At 52.1% G+C, this 8574-nt stretch overlaps 1 long non-coding RNA gene across 1 annotated transcript; it reads right to left on the bottom strand.

Annotated features, from left to right (window-relative positions):
* Positions 1 to 1656: 1656 nt before the first annotated feature.
* On the bottom strand, positions 1657 to 7343 carry LOC129653995 (uncharacterized). Its single transcript, XR_008715339.1, has 3 exons — positions 7115 to 7343; positions 4275 to 4343; positions 1657 to 2026 (listed from the first exon to the last, which is right to left on the bottom strand). It is a non-coding gene; the product is annotated as an uncharacterized LOC129653995 (long non-coding RNA).
* Positions 7344 to 8574: the final 1231 nt, after the last annotated feature.

Consider the following 8574-nt stretch of genomic DNA (forward strand, 5'->3'; position numbering starts at 1 on the left):
ATAGAAAGATAGAGGTGATGCTAACCTGACAAACTAAGGAGAAAGGGGTGATGGCTGCAAATACAGAAGTTGGTAGCATCCACCCAAAGGGTTGAGGATGGGTGTTGGTGTGGCCGGCCAGAAAAGGGGTTCCAGTAAGTACAGGGGCCTGAGGCATCATTCATAAGTGTAATCCCCATGGTCCTATGTTGGAATGTCTATATATTCTAGGATCTGGGAGGCTTTCCGGCTCTCTCGTTGACCTCAGCATTCCTTTGGGGGTAGACTTACTTTAGGTGGGTGGCTCATTCCACCAATTACTGTATCTCTTTAACATCTGTCCCATTTCATGGGGGTCCTAACCTGTCCTTGGCATTTTTTTCTTTTTTCTGGCCATGCTTCGCAGCATGTGGGATCTTAGTTCCCCAATCAGGGATCAAACCCACGCCCTTTAAATTGGAAGCACAGCATCTTAACCCCTGGACCTCCAGGGAAGCCCCATGTCCTTGGCATTTCTATAACATTCCCCACTCAACAACCTCAAAGCCCAGGCATGGAACTGTGTTCAACCAACCCTCCAAGGATGACCCTCTCTTCTATAGGACAAGCCACTTTTCCTTCTGGCGTGGGTTGACTTTTCTTTTCTTCTTCTTCTTCTTTTTTTTTTTTTTTTTTTGTTTTCCTTCCTAATCAATAGAATAAGGCAGTTATCTACATCAGAAATAAAATGCTTATGGGAATTCCATGGCGGTTCAGTGGTTAGGTTGGGGCTTCCCTGATAGCTTAGTTGGTAAAGAATCCACCTGCAATGCAGGAGACCCCGGTTTGATTCCTGGGTTGGGAAGATTCTCTGGAGAAGGGATAGGCTACCCACGCCAGTATTCTGGGATTCCCTTGTGGCTAAGCTGGTAAAGAATCCGCCCTCAATGCAGGAGACCTAGGTTCGATCCCTGGGTTGGGAAGATCCTCTGGAGAAGGGAAAGGCTACCCACTCCAGTATTCTGGCCTGGAGAATTCCATGAAGTCCATGGGATTGCAAAAGAGTCAGACACAACTGAGTGACTTTCACTTTCACTTTCCAGTGGTTAGAACTCTGTGCTTCCACTGCAGGAGGCCCAGGTTCGATTCCTGGTTGGGGAAACTAAGATCCTGCAAGCCATGCAGCACAGCCAAAAAAAAAAACTAAAAAAGAAATAAAGTGCTTGATCTATCAATCAATCAACTGCTCCATAGGGCTATCTCCTAAGAATAATTAGACCTCTCTCTGTCCTCAATGAGAAAAAAATGTGAATTTGATGCACAAGCCATGGGGCAACTTTAGGAGCTGGAGAAACATAAAGCTGTGTTTAGTTAAAATGCCCAGTCAGCATAGCCATGAGTAAACACTTAAAGTAATTCTCCCCTTTGTACAGCATTTTGACTTCTTACATTTATTTGCTATTTTTAATTCAGTGGAGATTTCTTCACCAACCCAACAAGTCAAGTTGCGCTTCCTTATTCAGAAGTGGGGTTTTGAAGAGTGTGCTTGCTGACACAAGGGCTTTGCAAGGGCTAGGCAGGCTCCCTGGAGCACCCCCACAGGTTACACATAGATCCCCACACTGGCCCATCCACCATGGGCCCACCAAATGACTTTCCGGTATATCAACTGAAAAAAAAAAAAGCACGACCTCAGAGCTGAGAGTTTTGTTTTATTTGGCGGACACCTTTAAAGAACTTAAGCCCAGGACATAACCTCTCAGATAGTCCTGTGGGACTGCTCCAAAGAGGCAAGCGAGGAGCCAGGATACATAGGAGTTTCTGCAACAAAGACCAAGTAGTCAGAACATCAAAATATTGCTGCTATTGTTGTTGTTCAGTTGTTCAGTCATGTCCGACTCTTTTGCGACCCAATGGACTGTAGCCTTCCAGGCTCCTCTGTCCATGGAATTCCCGAGGCAATACTGGAGTGGGTTGCCATGCCTTCCTCCAGGGATCTTCCCAACCCAGAGATTGAATCCTTGTCTCATGCACTGGCAGTCGGATTCTTTACCACTGAGCCACCTTACTGTTAAAGAATACCAGACATCTCAAGTTAAGGAATTTAGCGCCTGTCTATGCATGAGAAAGTTGAAAAGGTCTGGGCTTGCTGACGTCATTCCTTGGTATGCCCTCTGCTCTCTGGGCCAGAATACCGTGTTTTCTCATCCTGAGTCTCCTCAGGGTGCCCCCTGGCGGTGGCTGCAGCGGCTGACTTCTAGCTGGGGAGTGGGTGCTTCCTGCCTCCATCCTGAGTTCCCTCAGGGCTTATGGTCTAGGTGGCTGGTAATGTGGTGGCTTGAAGGTTGCAGCATCCTTGTTTACCAGTATGGCAGCAACATCTGTCATTCACAGACGCAGGGTTGCAATAGGCAAGTCCTCCCCACCGCCAAGCCCCCTTTCTTCTGCAGGGTCCAGTCTCAGACCCTGTGTCACCACAGTCCTGTCTTCGAGGGCATAAAAGACAGGCTGCTTTGGACTTATCAGTACCTGCCAGGGTCCAGGCAGAACTGCCACAGGATGCCCGACTCCCTTGTGTTACCTACACCAGGATTAGATTTTCTTTTGTATCTTGGCCCAATTTATTTATTTCTTTTTATTGTTTCCTGTGGCATACGGAATCACAGTTCCCCAACCAGGTATCAAACCCACAACCCCTGCAGTGGAACACAAAGTCTTAACCACTGGACCACCAAGGAATCTTCTGAGTCAGGGGAGTTAGCATTTATCAAGCGTGCTGGAGTAAAAAAAAAAAAAAAAAAAAGAGTTCTGGGGCTTTCAGAAACGTGCTGGGTTCATGCCATTTATTTTGGGCCACTAAGAAGAATGGTGCCCCCCTTTTTTCCCTCTACTGAGATAAAACTTACACACCGTAAATTTCACCACTTAAAAGTATAGTTTGGTGGGTTCCAGTATACAGTCACCCCTCTGTATCCATGGGTTCTGTATCGATATCAGTTGTATGAATTTCACTGACAGTTGACTGAAAAAAATTAAAAGAAACTATTTCCAGAAAGTTCCAAAACGCAAAACTTGAATTTGCCAATGGCCAGCAACTATTTTCCTATCATTTACGTTAAACTTAAATGGCTACCCAATCCAGTATTCTTGCCTGGAGAATTCCATGAACAGAGGAGACTAGCAGGCTACAGTCCATGGGATCACCGAGAGTCAGACACAATTGAGTGACTGACACAATGCTATACTTATTTACATTGTATTTATATTGCATCAGGTGTTATGAGTGATCTAGAGATGATTTAAAGTACACAGTAGACTGTGCATAGGTTATATTTAAATATAATATTACCTTATTTTATGTAAGGAACTTGCATGTGTGCTAAGTCACTTCAGTCATGTCTGACTATTTGTGGCCCTATGGACTGTAGCCTGCCAGGCTCCTCTGTTCATGGGATTGTCTAAGCAAGAATATTGAAGTGGGTTGCCATTTCCTTCTCCAGGAAATCTTCCCAACCCAGGGATCGAACCTGAGTCTCTTAGGTCTCCTGCATTGGTAGGCGGGTTCTTTACCATGAGCATCTTCAAATTTGAGGATCTTAAGAGGGCCCTGGAACTGACCCCCACTTAGATATGGAGGGAGACTAGATTCACAAAATTGTGCAACCATCAGTGTGATGTAATCCTAGGATATCACTATCCTTTTTTACATTTAGTTTTTTAAAATATTTATTTATTTGGCTTTGTCAGTTCTTAGTTGCGGCATGCAGGATCTTTGGTTTCAGCATGTGGGATCTAGTTCCCTGACCATCAATTAAACTTGGGTCCCCTGCACTGGCAGCACGGAGTTTTAGCCACTGGACCACCAGGGAAGTCCCTAGCCTTTCTTTTTTTTTTTTTAATTCACATTTTTGGACAAGATCAATCTCATAGGCTGATTCGGAAGTAGGACTTCTAGGGCTTCTGTGGTTAAATTTAAGACATGAATGCCTCCCGAGTGTACTGTTTTGAAGCTGTGTCTGGTGGGGGCCATGAACTGAAGCTTGTGCATGCTACCTCTGTAGCCCCCTTTCTCTATAGTGCCCTTGCTTGCTAGTCAGGGGTGTGTGTACATCTGCATCTGGGTATGGTATGAATTCTAGGGGAAATACAGATGGGCTGAACACCCTTGGTGAGACAGACTGACATATGGAGATGCCTTTATAAACCAGTCCTCACTTACACAAACATGATTAAGGGGGGTAAAAAAGAGGCCTGAATGTGGTTTGGCCTCTGAATGGAAAAGTGGATATAAATCTTATTTCAAGTCCTCTAGTTACCGGAGTCTGGAGTCTCCCAAATGTACTCCTTCATCTGTCAGCCGGCCAGGTCAAGGCGTTTTGGTGGCTCTGAAAGGAAAGGGAGAAGAAAGGACCAGTGAGGGTGGAGGTCTCAGCTGGAAATGCTCCCAAATGTCCATAAGTGTGGAGCAGGGAACTATAGCTTCCTTGGGCCCAGGGCTCCAGAGGTTCCTTAGGTAAGCTGATGAAGTGCTGCTGTGTGCAGCAACTCCATTTACTGCAGTCTTTACGACCACCTTGAGGGGTGTGGGGGTCGTTCATTCATTCCACCAACATATATTGAGTCCATACCGTGAGCCTGATGCTGTCTGTACACACAAGAACACCAAGGCGTGGAGAGGCTAAGCAATTTGCCAAATTGAGGCCAGATGCAATTGCTTAAGGAGTGAGGCTTGGGAGTCAGAAAGGAATGAATATGGGTCCTGGTTCCACTTCATTCTCCCCCTTGTGATGGTGGCCAAGTTTTACCTTTCTGGTCCTCAGCTTTCTCACCTGGAAATGGGGTAGTACTGGTATGTATCTCACAGGACTGTGTTGAGAATTGAAAGAGATTATTATCTAGGGTGGATTTAGGTTGATGCCTGGCACACAGTGTCTCCTGCACTGCAGGCAGATAGAGCCACCAGGGAAGCCATCCCCTGGAGAAGGAAATGACAACCCACTCCAGTATTCTTGTCTGGAAAATCCCATAGACGGAGGAGCCTGGAAGGCTACAGTCCATGGGGTCACAAAGAGTCGGACAAGACTAAGCGACTTCACTTACTTTCTTTCTGGCACACTGAGCACTCAGTGTGAGTTAGCTTTATTATTATTATTCCCTGAGGTCACACACAGAATCAGAATTAGAACCAGCTTTTCCCTTCTGTCGCCTGTGCCACCTCCAGAGCCACTGACCTCATTGAAAAGAAAGTGTTACTCGCTCAGTCTTTGTGACCCCGTGGACTGTATAGCCCACCATGCTCCTCTGTCCATGGGATTCTCCAGGCAAGGATACTGGAGTGGGATGCCATTCCCTTCTCCAGGGAATCTTCCCGACCCAGGGATCAAACACGGGTCTGCTGCATGGCAGACAGACTCCTTACTGTTTGAGCCACGAGGGAAGCCTTGGCCTCATTAAATCCTCCTGAATCTTTGAGGATCTGCAAAGACCTTCCCCACTCAAGCTACCGTACAGTGATGGCCACCCTGGGGGGAGGGTGGGTGGGAAATGGTCCTCTGCCCCACTGCCCATGTGGGGAAAGGTAGCTATCCAGTGCATCTGGGCATTCTGACCGGCTCTTTCCTTCTCTGGGACTTTTCTAGAATCCCTGGAAAAGGCTGGGAACATGGGCTCCACGCAGACTCATCCCTGTGAGCTGGGGACTGTCATCTGTCAAATGGGGTCAGCTCACAGCTGGCCTCACTTGCTCCCCGCAGTGTGCATGTGATGACATGCTTGGGGCAGCAGCCACTTCCCGCCAAGGACCATCTTCTCCCAGTGCAAGATGCAGGTGTCTCATGGGGCCAAGAAGACCCTAGTCCTTCAGTTGTGTCCCTGTGGAGGAAACAAGTTCCTGCAGGGTCTCGGTGCATAACGTGCAGAGTACCGCAAGTGTGAGTTTGCTAAGAGGGTTTGCCTCGGAGGAAGCAACAGCCCTGAGCGCAGAACTCTTGCAGGGGGAGGCCTGGGTAACTCCTCTTTCCTTCATACCAGGCCGTGAGGGCCGCAGGGCAGTTTGTCTCCCAAGGGTCCCAGGTCCAAACCTGATCGGATTGGGTAGGATCTATGGTGGCTGGGGGCGGGGTGGTGGCTGGGGAATCCTCTCCCCACAACTGAGAAGGGCGTCTTCGGGGCCACCGCGGCACATGTGTCCCCATCAACCCCAGGGGCGTCCCGCGACATGCGCAGGGCAGTGTAGAAACCGCGAGGAAAGGGAGGCGCGCACCTCAAGGGCTGCCCGGCGCCTCGCCGCGTCCGCATTTGTGCCTCCGGGGACCTGTAAGGCAGATGCTGGGGGCTGCACCCGGCCCCTCAGCTCAGCCGAGCCCTGCCCCCGCGCGGTCCCCGCCCGGCGCGCCCAACTCTCCAGCGCCGCATCTCGGCGATGACCACCACCCGCCTCTGCGCCCCTGGACGCGCGAGCCGAGCCACCTCGGCGGCAAGCAGCACCGGAACTTGGGGGCGCGGTGAGTGGGGGCGGGGCGCCGGCGGGCGGTGGCCCCTGCCGGGTGTCTGATTCTGGCGCTAGAAGTCCTTCCCCGGCTCCACGAATCTGGGCTGTTAGGTCCTTCCCTGCTTTCCGGGCTGGCTATGTCCCGGACACGACAGGTCCAGACCTGGGACACCTCCCTCATCCGCGCTCGGGACGCGGTTTCTCCTTCCCTCTTCCTGGGGTTGAGGCCCGCGGGTTGGGCATTGCGGCGAGCGGGCCCCATGGTTTCGTTTGCTTTCTTACAGGCCCCCCTCGGCCCGCCTGGGCTTCGGTCCCGCCGCAGAGCGGCGAGAAGCTCCCGGAAGAGTCGCGATGGCCATGGAGTCCGGTCGTCGGCTCCGGGAGCGCGCCCCGGGAGGAGACGAGGGGCGCCGCGCTGTCCGCGCTGTCGCAGAGGACGCACCAGTCCCCGCAGGCGGCAGCGGTGGAGGGGCCGGGACCCGATGCCTATGGGGGACCGGCTCCACGGCGGAGCGTGCTCGGTGCCCCGGCAGCGCGCCCCGCCGCGGCACCCCGGTCTTCTGTCCTAGCGCACACCCCACCCCGACGTGACTCGGGTGGTTGCAGCGCTCCCGCCCAGTTCCCTGAGGGCTGGCGCCGCCCCCACCCGCCCCTCCGCGCCCTTACCTGCGCCCTTTTCCTTCTCAGGTGGAGGAGAGGGCCCGCGCCCGGTCCTCTGGAGAGAGACGACTCCACGGATCTGGGGCCAGAGAGACGCGTCTCTCGCCCCGGGGCCGGGTGGTTCGCGCAGGAGGAAGGACCGCGAAGCGGGCTCTGCCTGGGCTTGCCTGGGCTTGTTCAGAGCCGGGCTGCTTCCCTCGGTGGCCGCGCCGATCCGGGGTGATTTCGAGATTCTGTGGGAGCCTTGGAGCCAAACCCCGGGGAGGAGGAGGCCGGAAGCCTGCGCGACCCGTTCGCCGTCCAAGGATGGATCCCAGGTAAACGCTTGCGTTCTCGGTTGGTGTGAAAGTTGGTAAAAGAGGCAGGAGATAGAGCAAGTGCTTTAACAACAATAAAGAGAAGTCTGTTGAATTGTGCGGCCTCAGAGTAGTAAGAAGAACGTCCAAGAAACAACAAAATGCTCTTTGATTTCATAATCTTGAAAGGATTTTTTTTTTTTTTTTTTTATTTTTGCATGGCTGGTTATTTTTCTCCTCCTCAGTCTCCGTCGTGGGTGCCTGGAGGGCTCACTGGTCTAAGAGTGGAAATGGGGATTCTGATTTTACTGCCGCTGCTCAGCCACGTGCTATCTGAGCAAATACCTTGACTTCCTGAAAGTGAGGGCATTGAAGCTAAGTCCCCAAGGTGGTTGTGACAAGTGCTTCAGTCACTAAAGGAGTGTTATATATAAGAAGTCCAGCCCGCCAGTTCGTGTTTTAAAGAGAGGATTTCAAACTTCCAGTCCGGAGGGCTGTCTTCCTCCTCCTCCCCATCCCAGTCTCTCCTTGCTCCCCACCCCCTCCCCACCCCCACCGCACCCCCAGCTGGTGGAAACGCTGTCAGGGCTTGGGGACGCGGATCAGGATGGCACTTCCGGGTCAGGATGGCACTTCCGGTAGTTAGTTCACCTTCCTGGTAGGCACAGGAGCCATGCTTGGACGCCCACCGTTAGTTTAGGTGGATGAGGCTGGCACCTCATAGGGGACCTGCCAGTGCTTCACGGTTTCTGTGCTGCTGGGGCACAGGGAGCAAAGGGACCACGTGCTGGGCAGACAGGCCCAGGGCGTTTGCGCCCCCAGGCTCCCATACACCCTCGCTGGTCTCCTGCAGCAGGAAGTGGCTGGGCGTCCTGGATAAGTGCCTGTGGAGCTCTTCTGGCCAGAAATCGTGTCAGGAAGGCAAAATGGCTCCCTGTGAGGTATGTGGGGCCAGTTCTGCCTCTGCCCCCAGATCTGAGAGACCTCTACGACAATGGCCGCTCCCTTGAGCCTCTGTATGGCAGTGGCTGAGATGGGAGGCCTAGGGAGGAGGGGGTTCTCCTGTACTCCCTGTTATTCCCCTTGAAGATCTATCCAAGAGCAGAGAGCTGATGGGGACATTGGCTGGTGCCCTGAGGCCACTGGCATCAGCTGCCCTGTGGGTTAGTG

This window comes from Bubalus kerabau, chromosome 5 (assembly GCF_029407905.1).
Source record: "Bubalus kerabau isolate K-KA32 ecotype Philippines breed swamp buffalo chromosome 5, PCC_UOA_SB_1v2, whole genome shotgun sequence".
Taxonomy (NCBI): domain Eukaryota; kingdom Metazoa; phylum Chordata; class Mammalia; order Artiodactyla; family Bovidae; genus Bubalus; species Bubalus kerabau.